A 19,344-nucleotide genomic window follows, 5' to 3' on the forward strand; every position below is an offset into this window, starting at 1 on the left:
AGATATCACTGTATTGTGTACTAGTATAATTTATAGTAATACAAATATTGATTTTAAACAGGTTTATGTAAATGTTCTTGCTTGTGTTTTCAGCCTTACAAGGTTTTTGTCTTTGAACATGAAGTGACTTTATCTTTGAGTGAGATTTTAACCCTTTCAGAAGTACTGCATTACAGTGGCTGATATTCTTCATAATGTAGGTCTATCAAACACCGTGGACAATTTTATAGCAGCACCTGCAGAAAGAAGCAACATATCCTCTAGGATTTATCAGTGATATTTTTTACAAAGCCCCTAAAATACATGCTACATTAGATTTTTTAATTCATTGGTAGGGAAAGTTGAAATACCATTAAGCTGGGCATTAATAAAATGGTGGAAATTAACAGTGTCCTCTTTTATGAGGACTGTAGTGAAGGCAGCAGACAGAAGCTTGAGCTCAGTTTTGAGTCACTGTGCAGGTGCCTATGTGAACCTGCGTTTTCCAAAATATTCCAGTAGGTGGCGCCGGTGCTCAGTTTTTTTAACTGCACTTGGTTGACAAGACCTTGATGATTGAGCTCCAGCGTGTCCTCTCATTAATAACTACTGCCCTCAACCCCAAGATGAGATGAACATAAAGCACAATGCAAGAAAGCATTGTATTCTAGATGTCCTCTTGATAGATGAATAGAAATCCAAAAATATTAGAAATATAATAAATTATCTGTTTCAAACTTTTTACAGCACAATATGGACATAAAACATGTGCAAACAAAAGTCATTACACCAGTGACATAGCCAGGTATATGTAAGTATTAAAAAGATAATAATTAAATAAAAACAAAAAATACATTACAGCAATATGCAGTATGTGCACACACAATAAATCCATACTATGAATAATAAGTAACAATACATGTAATTATTATTATTAAAGTCCTCATTGCCGTTATACCATTATTTGACTGTGAGTTTCTATCTAGTAAATTCGATCGACATATGTGGATGTTTATAGCTCCTGCTCCTTTTGTGGACACGCTGATGAAACATTTATCCATCTTTTCTTTCAGTGTGAATCTACAAAGAAATTTTGGTCTGATTAAAATTGTTTCAATTTTCATCCCCCCATGGTCACTCATAACTTTTCTCTTAAGGATGTAATATGTTACTATGACAATAGTAAGGATAGGTCTCTAATTTATGTGGTTAAATTTTTTATTTTAGTGGGAAAATGTTTCATTAATAAGCAAAGATTCATAGGTTCTCAACCCTTATTCCTTCTTTTTTTAAGTGGAATTTAAGTCACTTCTCAAATCCCCTGCCCTGTTACAATAAAAAAGCAACAGATTTATATGCTGTTACAAAACTGTATTTAATGAGGTTCCTTGACACCATATCAATAACTTTATCCTCTATCTATTCTTACTGTATAATGAATTTTCCCCATTTTGTATCCCGCATTGATTTACTTCTCTACATTTATTTATTCTACAGTTGTTTACTATCTGATTAGCATAAGAAAAAGTTTATGTTTGATTTTTCCTTTTTTGTCCTTTTGTGTATGTATATTTTATGTGATATGTAATTGCTTTCTGACATTGTATTGCGTATTTGTATGTAGGCTATCTTACTTTTATTGTACTGTATGATGAATTAAAAAAAGAAAGAAAAAAGACATTACTTCCGGGTGCCATCTTGGTTTGATCAACGAAACTTTGGAAACAATTTTGGTAAATGTTGTCTGTTACCACAGATGGGATATGTTTTTCTTACCAGTAGAACAGATGAATCTACAAGGAAATGTCTTCACAACCGCAGTGAGTGTCAAACTATCTCAAAATCCTTCTAAGAAACAGATGCTTAATATGTGATCTTGTAGACATCCGTGACGTTACATCACCCTGAAACCTTAAGGTTACTTGCTAGGCGCTAGCTAACTAGCTAGAAGCCAATGTGCTAAAGCTTCTGTAGTTAGGCTACTATATAACTTATACGGTATTGTAAGTAGTGTGATAACTTTATTTCGACTCATAACTATAACTCAAGTAAGTTACAGTGGGATTTTTATATAGTTTAAGTTATTTCAGCTTATTCTTAATGTAAACATTAACTTTGTCAAGATAAGGTTAGGTGAGCTCTTAAAGCAATTGTTGTGGGCTGCCTGTTAGTAGATTGAATGTCATATTAATAATACATTTAGAAATACTACTATTTGTTTTTATCTAGCCCATTAAAAAAAACATTTCTGTGCCCTCTTTATTGTATATTACTGGCATTAAGTAAAATTAGAGCCAACATGTTAGCAATATTCCAAAGTACACTTCAAGGTGTAAGGTCAAATCTTGCGGGCTTGTTCAAAAAGTATCTGAAAAGTACAGCTTTCAATTGAATCAGATGTTCCAAGAACCTGAGTTGAACAAAAAACTGCTGGGAGGTTAATGTTATTGGAGTAATTACTTAATCTCCAGTCCAAAATGGGGCGACTGTGAATTGAGTGGGTTGCCCGTTAATTGGAAGGTCAGCAATTCAATCCCTGGCTCCTCCAGGCTGCATGTCAAAGTGTCCTTGGGCAAGATACTGAACCCCGAATTGCTCCTGGTGGCTGTTCCACCAGTGTATGAATGTGTGGGAATGTTTGTTTCTGTTTGAGCACTCTGGGTGTGTGTGAATGCAGATGTAGTGTAAAAGCGCTTTGAGTGGTTGAAAAGACTAGAAAGGCAGCATTTACATTCTCCAATATAATTTTGTCTGAAATTATTATTTATTGTTGTTAAATTGATCAACCATATGAATGCAACTTCTTTGCCTATTATCTAACTTGCTAGCATGCTGTCGTTTAATATGACTTCAACATGTAAGTCATACAGGTTCGTGAGGATGTATTTTCTCCTCCATTCACATCTTGCATACAATTGTGCTTCCTCTAAAATTTTTGTCATTCATTTTAAACACTTGCCACATTCCTGGTCCTTCACACATGCCAGAATCACTTCTTTTCACCTGTCAGTGGTCAGCTGGGGGGTCAGTTAACTCTGTGATATCCCCCAAGACCCACCTCCTCCTTATAGGCACTGTTATCAACTAGTGCAGTGTCAAGGACATGGCCCCTCACGGGCATCCCACAAACAAAGACAACCAAAGCTTGAGGGACCGACACTGGACACTGCACCCTTCTTAAAATAGTTGCCAACTCATTTTCTTTCGATTGACTTATGACTTTCTATATTTTGGGGAGGAATTAGAAACATGGCAGTACTGCTGTCATCTCAAATACAGTATTGACGACTTTCAGGATTTAGTATTTCCTTTAAGCTTCAACACGTTTTTATGTGTGTGTGTGTGTGTGAGTGAGAGTGAGACCGGGTGTTCAGCTACACGCCCTCCTCCTTACTTTTATCTTAATAGGATAATTAAATGGTGGTAAGTGGTGCAGCCAGTTGGTCTTATTACTACAAACTAATACATCAGATCTGGTATGTAATTAATTTTAACAGCTTTATAGGCCTTTTAAATTACACTACAGTTGCGAATTTATATAATGAGATGAAAATGAAAAAGTGACATTCATTACAATTTATTAATCTATTGGTTAGTTTTTTCGAGGCCTAAAGGCTTCTATTCAGTTTACAGTGACAGAAAAACATGATATGATCTCATTGGAGAAGGTGGGACCAGATATATTTTTACAAGACATGTGGCTGGAAAGATTAGATCAAAATTGTTGATCAGTTAGTCTTTATGTTGTCATGTTTAACTGCAACAAAAAGTCAGTTATAATCTGTTATGTTTGCCTTAGTTTTAATTTTTTTGGTTACAACAACAAGTGCTGAGATTTTAAAAAATCTACATTTAGGAATGGAAAATGAACAGCTTTTTCTGTGGAAGGGAAACATCTTTCTGTTTTACCTCGGATTTGAATGTCACATCTCTTTGTCTGCTGCCAGGAAAGACGTCATAGAGGGTTAAGTTAATATCCTCCTAAATTGCCATAATGCTCTTCTTCCGATCTACTCAACATTGCTGCATACACTGATCTGGAATGTTTTGTTATTATAGTGCAGATTTTGGCAGGTCCATTTCCCCAAAAATCTAAGATGTTGACAGAGGCGTGTTCAGGAGGCCACCAGGGGGAACCCAATCCATCATCATATAGCATAATTCACTGCAGTCTACTTTGAGATGTGGGTGCAGTACAGGAGGGTAAGACTGTATCTTGCAATGGTGGACACAATAAAAGCAACATCTGTGCAATGGAAAATAATCAAATGCAAGCGCTCTGGAATGAATACAACTATCACGAAGCCAAATTTTTAAATTGTTGTAGAGATTATTCACAGATTTGAACAAAAAGTGACATAATTTTCATTAGATATTATATATTGGATTATTACATTGTACAGCTGTTGCTTTTATTGTCAACCCCTGAAGCTGAAGGTTAGTAGGCAAAAGCAAGTTGAGGATGTTACAAATGAGGATGTTGAAATTGATAATCTGTAAGTGTTTGGAGTACATATAGAAGGATGTTTCACAAGTACATTGTATTATGTATGATCTTACTCTCATATTGTACATTTTCCTACCTCAGACATGTTATAAAGTAACCCTATAAGTCTGCTATTTTTCAAATTAGCTAAATTGTTATTTACTACATTTTAGCACCCACTCCTGTAATCATATTCCAGTAATGTGTTACTCGGTGGATAAAAGCATAGTAAAATCATGGCTTGCCTTTACCCTTGAAACGTCTTAACCATTTTATCCAGAAACCAAGGGTGAAGAATTGAAATTTTCTCTGGCTGCATCTACAAATTCAGAGAGTCATAGATAACCCCTGTGTGCTTTCCATGATTGATGTGTTATGGGAGGCTTTGGTATACATGAGACGCTGCTGAGACTGACACTGAACAGATGAGGAAGGATAGAAGTAGACAATTCATTGGTCTGGCTGCTCTCAAGATGCAGCTCCGCATGAAAGTGTGACAATAACCTTGACAGGAAAGCACTGGACACAAGGAAACAGCCAACATTTTGTGCTGCTATGTGAAAATGTATCATTATGGAGAAGAAAAAGATAAAAGATACAGAGCTGTTTTTGTAAGAAAATAGGATGATTTCATTCGCTGTTACTGGTTTGGACCTATTCAGGCTGATGTTACTCACAACAGGGCTGTCTGGGGGGTTGTGTTACCCTGCATGACGTCATGGCCCTCTGCACCCAGCTGCACAGGTGCAGACCTGTCCTGGCCATGACTTTGTTGTTGATTTACTCCTTTTGTTCAGTGCCTTAAAGCTTAATGCAGTATTTACATTAACAATGTCAGGGACTTTGGTGACAGGGCTAGTGAACCCACCTACAACAAAATAAGTTAGAATTAGGCCATATCTACACTTACTACTGAAACTGGATAATGTTACAAAGCGTGTTGTCTGTCGGCTTGAGTCGATTAAAGCATTCTTAGTTATTATTTATTAAGACTTTGACACTCCAAAACTCAGGACTGTGTGGTTGTAGTTTGATGAGATTTGACTGATAGTGCTTGTAACATAAACAGAAAACCCCACAACGGTCATTAGATTCTGATTCTAATGTTTCTAAACCCGGCTTTGTGCATGGGAGTATGTGACATCTGGGCCTGCTTCAAATCAGTGACAATTGCATTTCTCGTGTGTTTATGTCCAAAAAGTGAATTCATCCTACAAACAAATATTGCTTGTGAAGCCAAAGCCTGATATAGCCTATGAATCTGTGCCATAGACCTCCATCATTCCTACATGTTCCTACATTACCATGAGCCTGGCAGTGGAGTTTTTCTCCTAATCAATCCCACATACACTGTCCTGCTGCATTAAATACTCACTAGTACCCTAAATGCAATATTTACTCCTGATTGAGTACTATTTACAAAATGAAACAATATAATATTTAGTAGGCTTACATGGTCTTGTAAATGAGTGACTGGGTAGTATAATATTGAGAGGCCGACTAAAACATTGTTGTTTTCTGTCTTTTCATGAGATTTGTTGACAATGGTAATGTGTAGAGTGGATATGGTGTTGCTTTTGTTAATTAATCAGCTGTTATGTCACAATCCCAATCTTTAGGATACTGAGCTTGCCGATCGGTTTAATTCCCTAATTGCTGGGTGTGTTCATGGCTTTTGGCTGGGCTAAAGCTGGTATTAGCACATGGAGTGTTGGAAATCACCTTTGCTATAGTACCTCAGTTTCTTAGCCTTACAGCAGACAATAAATTTGATTTATTTGGCATTCACTTTAGTCTGTTAACTTCTCTTACTTTTAAACACGAGACTAGGTTTTATCATTTCAGGCTTTGACTTGACTTCTGTGGTGACAAGCCAAGTATCATACACTGAGCTTTTGTCTCTACTCTTCTGATTTAATCTAGCACCTGTTTGCTATGCAAAGCCTCAAGAAGGGCTCTTTGATATAGGGATGTGTTTATATGTGTGTGCACGTGTGTGTTTAACTCTCTGATGCAAAATCTGATTCTATCACTTATATGTACTCACTAATCCGTGCTCCAAGGGTGGCCACGAGTATCTGATTTTGCGTATTTATTTCCTAAGATAGTATAGAATAGCTAAATGGATAATTCCAAACTGGATCACACTAGTCTGTTTCAGCTGTTTGTTAGTCAGACCATGACCTGAATTAATAAATAATAAATCATAGAGCTACTGTAGGCTTAAAATCAAGAGTTTGTCTGGAAGAATTTGACAAATCTTGTATCTTTTCACAATGGATAAAGATTCATATATGGTATAAATATAGAACTAAAATGTTAAAAAAGAATGTCAAATGGCACAGTCTTTTAATGCTTCTTTATGCTTGTAACATGCTTTTTTAAAGCTGTAGTTAGTTGATTCATTGATTGAAAGAAAATAAAATGGCAACTACTTTGAGAATTGGTTAATTGTTTCATGAATTCATTTTCAAACAAACAAAAATGGCAATTCCAGCTTCTCAAATGTGAAGATTTACTGCTGTTTTGCCATTTTGTGGAAAAATTAGTTTTTTTAAAAAATGTTTCTTTAAACTAAATGATTAATTGAGAAAATAATTGACATATTTTAACTGCTAATGAAAGTAATTGATAGTTGCAGCCTTACTTTTAACATCTCATCCACAAATTCAGTTTATTCACAATATTTTGAAACTGTCAAATAACACAGAGCTAACCGTGGTAGAGGCCTTGTCACTTGCATTCAGTTTAAACTTGTTTGAAAGTCAAACCCTTTTTTCATCTACATACTGCCACTTGCTCGGACAGCGCTGAAAACAAAAAGACAGGCAGGTAATAAAAGATGCGGTTAACATAGTTTGGCCTTAAAATTTGTACTTATTATTACTTAGTATTTAACCTAACCTGTGTAAGCATATATGCCCCCCCCCCCTTAACTTGGCCAGTTTGAGTGCCTGGCAGCTGGTCAAACAGAAACTATTTTGTTTGATCTGAATATAGCCCTGTAAGTGGATATGTGTTGCATCAAAAATCCACAACCAGAGATTAAAGGCAAATATCTCCCTGTGTCTTGTACTTTGGTGTACTTTGTACTATGATTCTGAGTGAAACTCCATCACAAGGCCGCTTCAGGCTATTGGTAGTCAATAGGCCTAGGTGCTGTGTGTGATGTTGTGCTGCAGGCCTAATTCTTGGCTTTGATAAGGTATTCAGTTACTTCAGAATATATCAGTTTCAGTTTTTGCCATGTGTGGATTCTTAGCAAAAACCCCCTTTCCTCTTCATAGTCATTGTTTTTCATCCACAGTCGTCTTAAGGCTAAATGTGGTCATTTGTCATGGGTGACAAACTGTCATAAGATTAAGATTCAAATGTGGTATTTTGCTTTTTTTAGCTTTACCTGTGAAAATATGGGTCTTTAAAATTTCTGCAGTAGCCTTAGGACACAAGAATAAAATGCCATTAGATTAAAAAAGCGTTCCACAGCAACATACACAGATATTTGAGTTTTGATACGGGTCTACTTAACATGTGTTAAGTTTGACCCATTAATATGAGACTGCTGTCCCAAATTAATCCCATTTCATCCCAGTTTACAATGTATGGAGTCTGTAAAGTTAGATCCATCCATCCATCCATTGTCAACCGCTTAACCTGTGTACAGGGTTGCGGAGTTCCATACATATTACCAGTAAATCATCAAGTTGCACTGTCAAGCTGTTTGTCAAAAGTGATTATTTCATAGACTTCTTTTTTTACACCCATTTCATGGATAATCCTACAAGTGTAAAACAGGTTAAAGTGCTTACTTATGAAGCCGCTTTGATTTTTATCAGAAGGTTATTATCGTTCCACTATTTCACACAGGAACTAAGATGTTTAGACACCTGCTCTTTATTTCTGCACTTAAAGAGAAGAGCCCATATCCAAAGCAGAGTTGGTTTTATGGCTCTCGCAGCATTTCTTGCGAAGCTAAGAGTTTTCATTTTAACCCCTATCGGATCATGCAGCTGGATCCGTGCATGGCCTTTGTTGTACAGTTAATGCACAGTTAAGCATCATGGAAGTTTGACTGCCACTTCACTGATTGATGTGGTGTTATCAAAGCTTTTACAGTTACTCTAACTTTACCCTGTTCTCACATAACTTTTTGTCACGTTGATCCCGAATCCAGACAACAAATTGGACAGACCAGGTACAACAATTTGTGGTGAGAAATACCAAATGTTGTGGACTTGGCTCCAGTATTTGAGTCCTTGTAGTGACTCTACACTCATTTTAGGGAAATACTAACCTGGTAGACAGCATCCAGGATTGGATAGTAGATCAGATATTGCATGTGAATAGACTATATGTTCTACATTTTGTGTTTTAAACAGATGTCTTTGTCATTTTTTAAAAGTAAAATACAATTTGCCTATCAAGGCTTTGGATCATGACACAAAAATGTGTGCCCCTTGACCTAAACAAACCTAATCTTTGTAATACCAATTTGTTGTTTCCTTCTACACGTGTGTTCTTCTGACATTTGAAATGATTGCCACGCGTTTGGGTCATTGGTTTAGTTGTGTGCATTCAGCACCATCACAAACAGTGCTTAACATTATACAGTAAGGTTGTTTTAGCGTTATAATATGAGTGACCTTTGCCTTAAAATATCCAGTTAACTGAATTTCTACTGACTACTTAAACTGTAAAATGTGTTCATTAGTAATAATGCTAAACACAGAGTCAACTGAACTACCAGTAATGTTTATTGATTCACTTGGAAAGCAGTTTCAGGTATGTTCTTTCATCCACTACGCTGCCTAATCATTATAGCTTTTGCTAAAAAGCTGAAGCGCTGATAGTTAGGCAGCGTATCACCTTCAGTATCAGTACTGATCCTGATTTTGATGTGACCAAACACATTGTTTTTAAGGGGTTCACATTTACCTATTTGATGTTTAAAGATGCTTTGATTTATTACTTGCAACTGGACTTTACATTGGCCTTTTGATGTGATTTGGTCATGCTAGCACTGATAGACTGGAAAAACATGTCTCAAAGACTGGAAGTGTGATTTGGACTTGGTTCAGACCTAAGACCTAAAAACAGCTCTGTGGTGTGTTAGATGGCGTTATACTGTAAGTTGTATATATTTATATGTGTATATTTTTTAACCTTGAGAAATAAGACTTGCATCTAGGCATAAGTGTGCAATGACCAGGCTAGATCACATGCATGTAATTGTGCTATGTTGTAGCAGCATCATTGGACCTGTAGGCCAGTGTGAGTGTGTGGTGCTAAAATTATAAAAAGGAGCCCTCTGAAATTATCTCTGCAGGCTCCTCCTGTCAGTCTTCAGAAGTAGTCCTTGCAGGTTGAGTCCTGTGTTGTCAAAATATATCTGTTGAAAGGATGCATCATAGAGTGATTTTAGTACACAGGAGGTGTTAATTACACAAGGGCCTTCATCGACAGATGGTCAGAAACTAGACTGACCAGGCTAGATCACAGCATGCACCAACTCGGAGCTTCCGCTGTCTCTGTGTCAAATCCTGGAGCATTCATGTGACGATTCACTGGGTTGTTTCTAGCTTAGTATGTTACTGTTGTATGTTTAAATGCCTGCACCAAGGATCTCCAGCAGGCTTGACAGGACTTAACTGTGATGACATTACTGCAGATCTAAAAGAGCATCTTCAGTTGTTGTGTTGATTAGAGCTGAAATGATTAGTTTATCTACAGAAAAAATAACTCTTTTAATAATGGAAAATAATCAATGGTTAAAGCTCACAGTTGCAAGGATTAGGCCTATCATTTGGACTTTTGTTCAGACAAAACAAGCAATTTGATGATGTCACTTTGGTGTTTAGGATTTTTCACTCCTGATATTTTATAGACCAACTAATTAACTGATTTATTGAAAAAATTGCAGATTAATGGATACATCAACGATCTATTAATTATTTTACATATCAAAACTAAATTGCAATAATGCAGTGTATAATAAATGAATTACATCGAGTTGTGAAGTTAGAATTTACACTAATTGTGCTTATCACTATATCAGTATCAGCTGAATTTGTCACATGCACTAAACAACCAGTTTATTAGGGGATGTTCAGATACTGATTTACACCAATAATGTACAATTTCTTTACAGGGCTACATGTAGTCTTTTTAATAAATTAATCACTTTTTTATTGCCTGTGTTTGAAGGGGTTGTAATCTCACATAAAAATGACCCACTTACCAGGTTTTTCTGTTACCTCTGACAGCCAGTATGCCTGATCCTATGTGAAAGCTCCGGGTCGGCTTTTCTATGAACTCCCTTAGCTGTTAGGTTCATGTGTGCTCCTGATCCTCTTGCCTTCCAATTCTGTGCCGTACACACAGCAACATCAACACCACAGCTAACGAGATGGTGTTTGCTGAAATATAAAAACAGTCGGCACAACACAGACTCTAACACAAACTCCATTTAAGGATAAAAAACAAGTTTTATGTGCTGGATCCCTTCAGGCCAAACGAGAATTAGATTGAATTCGAGTGAAAACACAGTTAAGAGCTGGCTTTCATCTTATAGCACAGGTAAACTAACATTACTGCAAAGCATGTGAAATATATTGTGCTGTTGTGTTTTACTTTGCTCAAGTTACATAAAGTGAGCTTGCCTGCTAACACCAAGCACTTGCTGGTGTTACCTCGTACAAAATACTAGTTGTATGGATTCCCACATTACTTCACCAGCTAACAAGACCCTTATTACTATCATGTGTACCACCGGTATTATGTCACAAGTGTTGATTTTAGTCTGCAAGAAAGGATGTAATGGTACAAAGCAAGTGTGGAGCGATTTGTTTATAGTAGCCTATAATGATGCAAGGCAGGAGCAGCCAGCTAACGTTAGCACGGATCTAAGGACCGCAGTTTGCTTCTAAATATTCAATTTAGATTGATTGTCATTTTATTGATACTCGGGTACACAGCTTCTCCACCGTCTCAGTCACTGTCACTAACGTGACCCACAAAATATACTATAATGCAACATAATGGTGCAGGACAACAACATAGTGGAAGACCCATTCACTACAATAACATTACTTACTGCGGTCTAACTGTTATAAAGCGTGTCAACAATCTCATTTACAATATTCAGTCTAACTCACTAACCGTTTTGTTATCATCCAATGCATTTAGCGGTGCACCCATTGCTGAGCCTCCGCTGAAAGATACACAAATAGTTACTGAAAAGTGAAAGACGAGCTAACGCCGATGTATCACGTTGGCTAAATGACTGCATTTAGCCGACGTGATACATCGACAATGTTATGTTGTCATGCAACAAGCATGAATAAGTAAGTTCAATCAGTCAAGCTGATAAAAATATTACTGCAATGTAGCAGTGGGAGTTCACATGAGTTTCCAGCACGTTGTGTGAAGCTCATGAGTGGATTTTGCTCGCTCATGAGCTGAGCATGCATATGAGCACATACCATAAAACCGCACGGCTATTGGCCACTGAAAACTACATAATGTAAATGGCAAAGGAAGATATTGTGCACACGAAAACATGCAAAACAACAAAATTAATATGATCAGAGACATTTTATAGACACGCCACTTCACTTCAATACAACTCTACAGGGAATGTCTGTAACGCCAATGATGACTGTTATCCCGCCCCTCCCGTTAGAAAGCATGTGCGTCGTAGACTCTTACATCAGTAGAACCACACAATTGGTAGAAGTATGACCAGTGGGGAAAAACATTTTTAAACCCGCTTATGGGGCAAAGTCATCAAACTTTTTCAGCGATTTTTATAAGGTTTTACTGCTGATTCCATACACGCAGTTTTTATGTCCTGGTGACCAGTGAAATTGGAGTTATGGCTCTCTTCCTTTTCATTCAGATAGAGGCCTGGTCTTATTTGTCCCAAAATAACTGCCCGTAGGCGTTACCAAGATGGCTGCCGAATGGTAGGACTTGCCTCTAAGGACTTTGATATTATTATTATAATATCTTTTTACAGAAAATATTCAGATGTAACCCCCAATGTAATCATTAACATTTTCATAAGTAACTGTAACTGATTACAGTTACATTAATTTGTAATTAAATTACGTAACTAAATTACGTATGGGATTTTTAAGTCCGATAGCCGATATATTGGCCGATATTGTTTTTTTTCCCCCCTTATTTTAAGAAACGCACGACATAAACAAAGATTATCCTTAAAATTTTGTTATGTTGAGACCATACCAAGATACCATGACATAATGTAGTATAAAAATAATCTTTTTTTGTTATAAATAGTACTTTGAATAAAAGTACAACAAAATATGAGTCAAATAAAACTACAGAAAAAATTTTTAAATATCTGATTTGTTATAAACTACTACTACTACTACTACTACTACTACTAGTACTACTACTAATGAACATTAAAGTAAATAGTGTATTGTGGGGGCCAGCAAAACAGAAACTATAAAAAATACCTATTAAAAATACTACTATTGCTACTACTACTAATAATAATTCCATATATCATATTTCGTGTCATTGCTATCATAATAATGATAAACAGGGCTCTCCTAAATAGGCAAATAATTCTATATCTATTTTTTGTCATTCAATAGTTATTACCTTACATGTCAGAATGACTACTTTCTACTATGTAGCATTTTCACATCTAGTTTATCTCTTTACCAGCACTGTTAATTCTATCCAAAGCTACGAGAAACCATTTCCGAGCCACCACCTGGCTCTAAAACATATCGTCTATGATACAGTGACACAGAGGAAACGCTGCTGTTTAATTAATCTAATACTAAATGTCTACAACGAGGACCTGCAACTTTGAGATTTCACACTAATGTTTCACATTCAAAAGAAGGGGTAACATTAGACAACTTTGTTAGGCAGGAAGCCGTGTGATATTCTTGAACAGCTCACGTTTATTCACAAGTCCGCTCTGGTTTAATCATTTCTGATACGCCGACTGTAATTAGAGACAAGCAGCTCGCAGATATATTTAGAATACGTCAAACACTATAGTTTAATCGCTCATTAACGTTAGCGCTCCTCCACTGATGAACACGGCATTGGCTTTGTGGCTAATTTAGCAATGGGCAGCGTTAGCTGTTGTAAGTTATGTTTAATAATATTTAGAAGTAATGAACTAGGGAGAAATGAGAGGATCGTTCACTAGAAGTGCCGCACTGTTTCAGAAATAAATTTACAATCAACTGTGTAAGGGTGGCATGGTGGTCTGAGGCACTGAGGCCTTATAGCAAGAAGGTCGCAGGTTCAAACCCTGGTCATCCCAGCCTTTCTGTGTGGAGTTTGCATGTTCTCCGGTTTGACTACACGCTGATAAAGATCTGGAGTTGGTCCCCGGGCGATGCACAGCAGCTGCCCACTGCTCCCTTGAGGGATGGGTTAAATGCAGAGAATGAATTTTTAGAACATATGTGACAATAAAGTATCTTCTTCTTCGTAACATTAGCCTCCACCACACACCTACTGTAACATGAAACATCCTGCTGTGACCCGGGAAAGTGCAGTGAAAAACGGGAGGGTTAATGTTTTCAGTAGAGGAGACGTTTTAAGGGCTGTTTTTATTATTATTTAAGTCATGTAATTGACGTGGCAAATGAACAACTCACCGTGAAAGCTGAGTGTGAAAGCTACCAGGAGCTACTCACAAAACAATAAATTGGTTGGGCTCTAGTAAGTAGTTACTCAACACTGATTATATTATATAGTAATTGCATCTGTGGGAGCATGAAACTTTCAGTATTTGAAGGTGCATAGACAGTGAGGGCTGGATTTATTTTCTCATATGTATTCACTCTTATGTATGTCAGGTTGATATGAAAAAAATCACTCCAAACCTGAACATAGGGCTAAACTGTATGTGCTCATCAGTATGTTTTTTCTTAGTGGAACGGTTGTTAATGTATCTCTGTCCTGCATGCTGATAAGGTTGCTTGTCCTCTCTGTAACCCTTCAACCCTGTTCCAAAACTATAAACAACCGCATTTGTCGCACGTGTTTGTCTTTGAGTGAGTGTATCTATTTTAAAAACCACTGAGAGGTCAGACTCAAGCCATGCACTGCTCTTTACAAAGGAATGGGAACAGTCTGTTTTCTGTAGTCACACGTTAGTGAATATATCTACTTGTTAGCATAGCTGAACAGCTGAACATCTGACATTGTTTTTGTTAAATCCATGATTCAGGTGTGTCTTAGTTCTACTGTCTAAGTCACTGTAATTTACTGCATGATTCATGTTCACTGTCTGAAGTCGTAATGTAGGGCTCCTTGACTATCTTAGATTTGAGTATACACAGAGTGCTGGTTGTCATGGAAGTGTTGATGCCTTGGGCGAGATCATGCAATGTTCAGCTGATAGATTCTCTAAATCTAAGACTTTGGAAATCATGTGCACATTGTGATCATAAAGAATTCGGAGGAGGCCGTCTCTGTGCTGTGTTTGGTGGTGATCCTGTAAAGACAATATGCTCGCTCACGTGCTCAGTAAAGATCAGCTTGTAAATCTCACTGTTGCTGTAAAGGCAAAGGCAGGGTAACACTGAGTGGCTTTTAAATACTACACTGAAATCCTTGTTCTCCTCCATCCCTGTGATGGAAAATACAGAAAGTATATTGACTTTTGGTATAGTAGACTATTTACAAAGAGACAATTTCAGGACGGTTTCCAAATATTTAGGATAGTTGTAAGAGTTCTGAAAGGACATTTGCATGGTAATTCTGTATGTTGCTGCATGCTAATTGATCCTTGAGCAACCAGATGCTGATCACTGGGTTAACACTATTGATATTATTGTACATGTTTATACAGTGCACAAGACTGCCCATCTGGTGCTAAAACATCTGTCCACTCTACTGCAGTGGCATCAATTCTGTTCAACCCACACCAATCGATAAACCTCCCTGTTGCTTGATTCTTTATTAATTAGAATGGTAGGCTCAGAGCCAGTCAGTGAGCATGCATAAGCCTTTTCATCTGCTGGAATATTTGTTACCATCACATCCCTAGTACCTAGCCATTGGAGCTTCTGTTGTTGGTCATTCCACAGCAATTGCTATAATGAAAAACAAAAATTATAGACTTGAGTTAATTGGGGAATTGTTACTTGACTAAGCGAGCCCCATAGCTCTGTGGCTAGGATCCAAAACCATGACAAAGATGTAAATTTTATCAGTATTGAAACACTGTTTAGGAAGGCACATAGTCATGTTTTTTAGACAAATAGGAACAGGAACAGAGTTAATTTTGTCGTGCATCCTCTTTGTTTTTGACCATTTCACTATGACCAAGTTGGATACGCACAGTTGTAGAGAAATGACATGTTTCACCCTCACTGTTTAATTATGTAATTCTTCATCCCTTCTGAGTCACTGACAGAGTATTTTCTTCTCGTCTCCTGTCGTCTGGAGGTCTTGGCTACTGCTCATACTCGTCGGGATTTAAACTGTTGTTGTGGTCCCATGCTGTTCATGGTGTTGCCTGAGAATGTGAGCGGTTGTCACATATCTTTGCGCCCTTTGAGGGATTACCACGCGACCCAGCAGCAGGCAGACATCCTCTGATCTGGCCGGTTTCTGGGCTGAGCTAAGTTTAGAGGCCTGCAGAGAGGGATGACCTGAGAGGATTTCTGGGCGAGAAGTGGAGGCCTCAACTGCTGCTGTATCGGCTGTGCCCTGCATGCTCTGGTCAGCGTATTATTAGACCTGGCATGGGACTAAAGTTTGCACACACTGCATAATTCAACGTAGTGCCTGGCTTAACCTCAGTAAATTCAGGACTACTGTTGTGACTACTGTTTGTACGTGCCCTCCAAAAAGTAAACAGTGTCAAACTTCATGAAAGTTTATGTAATCTGTTAAGTTATTGGAGTAATTCACAAAAAAATATGAATTGTTTCATGTAATGAATGAGATACGAGAATAGGGCTTAGTTTCTAAATCTGTTACTTCTGGAATGACTGCCATGTACTACATGGAGCGATTTTCACTCCTGCACTTCTGTTCTTGTCATGTAGTAATGTGAGGACAGAAAGGACTGCCGAGATGCTCAGTGTTTGTCTTAGATAATAATCTTTAACGCTCTTCCAATAGTAAATATGGACATTAACTATCTAGTAACTGAAAGTTAAGTTATCTCATTAAATTATAACACATCAAAACATATCAAGGAATAATTAAATAATGCAAAGCGAGAGTAAAATGTCAGTTTCTGCGTTGTAGAGTTGTTGGTATACTCTCGTAAACTTCATCACAAGATTATATGCAGCAAGGCATAGGATTATTGGCAGTGCCAAGACTGTGAAACACAGCCTGGCAATTAACCTTTGGTCGACATAGAATCAATGTTGATACAATAACTAGGGCTGGGCGGTATATCGGTATAATGAGGTATACCGATATATCCAACGAAGGTTAAAGTCAAGGACTTGGTTGAAGATACTGGAAGACGTTTCGTCCCTGCCAGTCAGTCAGAACTGAAGAAGTCCTTTGGATGAGGGACGAAACGTCTTCCAGTATCTTCAACCAAGTCCAGTTGCCCTTGACTTTAACCTTCGTTGGATAACTATGACCTGGATGACTGAGAATCTTCATAGACGTATACCGATATAATTTCAAAAGAGATATGAAATTAGACAATACTGTTTATACCAATGTAGTTTTATGTTGAGTTAATGTGGCTGTAAAATCCTGCCAGCGTTTGCTCCTCTCTCTCTCCCTCACAGCGCGGCCCCATCCCTCCCTCTGCGTCTGTAGTGTATATCGCAGCCGTCTACTCACAAACTCTCTAACAAGATGGAAGGAGACACAGTGCTGGTCGACACTGTTTAAGAACTGGCTTGTAAAAAGAAAAACAACAGTGTTTCCCACACATACACTTTACTTCGGAGGGCCGCCCAGGTTAGGTGACACATTGTAGCATTTATCAGAGAAACACAGTGATAACGTTACAAGTCGCGCCAAGGTAGATATTTTACAAGAGCGGAACAGGTAAATCGACAGGGAACATACTAGTCAGCTGTTATTCGTTAGCTACCACGTTGGTTTTGTTTACTACTACTGATGGAGAAAATCACCGAAGCGGCCATACAGGGGGAGAGAGAGACTGAAAGAAGCAGGGCACACTGATGTGTTTGCAGCAGAGGGACGTTAGGTCTGTGACTGTGAAGAGAACAGAAGGAGGCGACTTCAATAAGTGAGTGATGCTGAAGATGGAGAATGAAGTATAATTAAAAAGGTGAAACAAGCTAAGTTACTAAAAATAGAAAAAACATGCATTTTATTAAAATGGATCACTGTACTATACAGTTGCTGACCATTGCAACATGGCCATTATTTCTATACTATTCTTATGTGGAAAAAGGCTATAAAAAAGTACCTACCTGTCAATACCTTACTCTATGTAAGATGCCAAATGCGAACATGTGTATAAAATGAGATGCTATTGCAGCTATTAGGGTTGCTGTGGCTCAGAGTTAGAGCGGGTGGCCTATTAATTGGAAGATTGTCAGTTCCATCCCAGGCTCCTCCAGGCTGCATGTTGAAGTGTCCTTGGGCAAGATACTGAACCCTAAATTGCCCCTAGTGGCTGTTCCATCGGTGGATGAATGTGTGTGAATGTTAGTTTCACTTTGAGCACTTAGGCTCAGTGTATGAATAAAGTGTGAAAGCGCTTTGAGTAGTCGCAAAGACTAGAAATGTGGTATACAACTACAGAGTATTTACCTCTTCATTTATTGCACTTACTGCCATGGTATCATATTTAACCTTCACTAACTGTGAAACGTGTACTAAGAAGTTTCACTCTGCATATCGGAGTGCTTTCTACAAATATTTGTAACAACACTCAGCTTTTGAGTCTTGAGGTACACAGCGGTTCACATTTCAGCATCATAGTACAAATAGATTATGATGCATATATCAGAGATGCAACGATAGCATTATTTTTTTTTTGGGCCTATTTCGGATATTTTAAATCTGACCTGCTGACTGAGATATAAGCTGGGTGTGATTTTCTTTATTTTCTTTCTTTCTTCTTAAAACATCCACAATGTCAGAGTCTTCTAATGTAATACCAGATAAAGACTCTCTCTCTGTTCCTCTGGAAAGTGCTAAAATGGGTAACAAAATTTCCCCCCCGTTGGTGACTGTTAATACCTGGGCGGTCCGCCCGAGTAAAGTCTTACTTTACGAGTGAGAAAGCATGGCTTATTTTGGCCTTAAGGGTATTACGAACTGCAAGCTTTGTGTCTTTTTCACTCACGGGGAAGAACTTCCATGCCAGCGTGATGTTTGGTATGTGTGTGTGTGTTGCTGAAAACTTCTCTTTAAACTGGCCGATTCCGATCACCTGCCGAATGATTGGTCCATCTTTAAAATATACTGCAAATAGACGCAGATAGGAACCTTCATAGGTGTTGAACAGAAGCTTGCCCCCTGTGATCTTCCACTTCATATTGAGGCGGCTGATTTGCTGATATTGGGATTATACCCTGTCTTTATAAGTGGAGCAGACAGGCGCTTGCAGCAAATAAATACCTGCTTTTTAAGTGGAGCCCTCAAATTGCCAATGCTCAAATGGCTCACCTTAGACAGAGACAGAAAAACAGAATAATGTGCAGTTTGTGAAGTGCTGAGAAGTGCAGGCTCTATTTAACCTGGAGATCAGATCTGTCATTGGCTCCTAGTTTGGGTAAAAATTGAAATTGGATAAGAGTCACATTGGCTTAGTCATAGCCCAAAGAACAATGTCATGCAAATGGTATGTTACTGCTATTCCATAGTACCGGGACAGATGTGATGGGTAGATCAAGTAGCTATTACTGTGTGTGTGTGTGTGT

General features: G+C 37.9%; 1 protein-coding gene across 1 annotated transcript in view; it reads left to right on the forward strand.

Annotated features, from left to right (window-relative positions):
• Positions 1–1,676: 1,676 nt before the first annotated feature.
• The window catches only part of sema4ba (sema domain, immunoglobulin domain (Ig), transmembrane domain (TM) and short cytoplasmic domain, (semaphorin) 4Ba), an 83,726-nt gene continuing 66,058 nt past the window's right edge, over positions 1,677–19,344 (forward strand). The window contains exon 1 of the mRNA XM_046037000.1: positions 1,677–1,799. The gene's annotated coding sequence lies outside the window, so the exon portion shown is untranslated. The remainder of the gene's footprint in view (positions 1,800–19,344) is intronic.

This window comes from Micropterus dolomieu, linkage group LG22 (genome assembly GCF_021292245.1).
Source record: "Micropterus dolomieu isolate WLL.071019.BEF.003 ecotype Adirondacks linkage group LG22, ASM2129224v1, whole genome shotgun sequence".
Taxonomy (NCBI): domain Eukaryota; kingdom Metazoa; phylum Chordata; class Actinopteri; order Centrarchiformes; family Centrarchidae; genus Micropterus; species Micropterus dolomieu.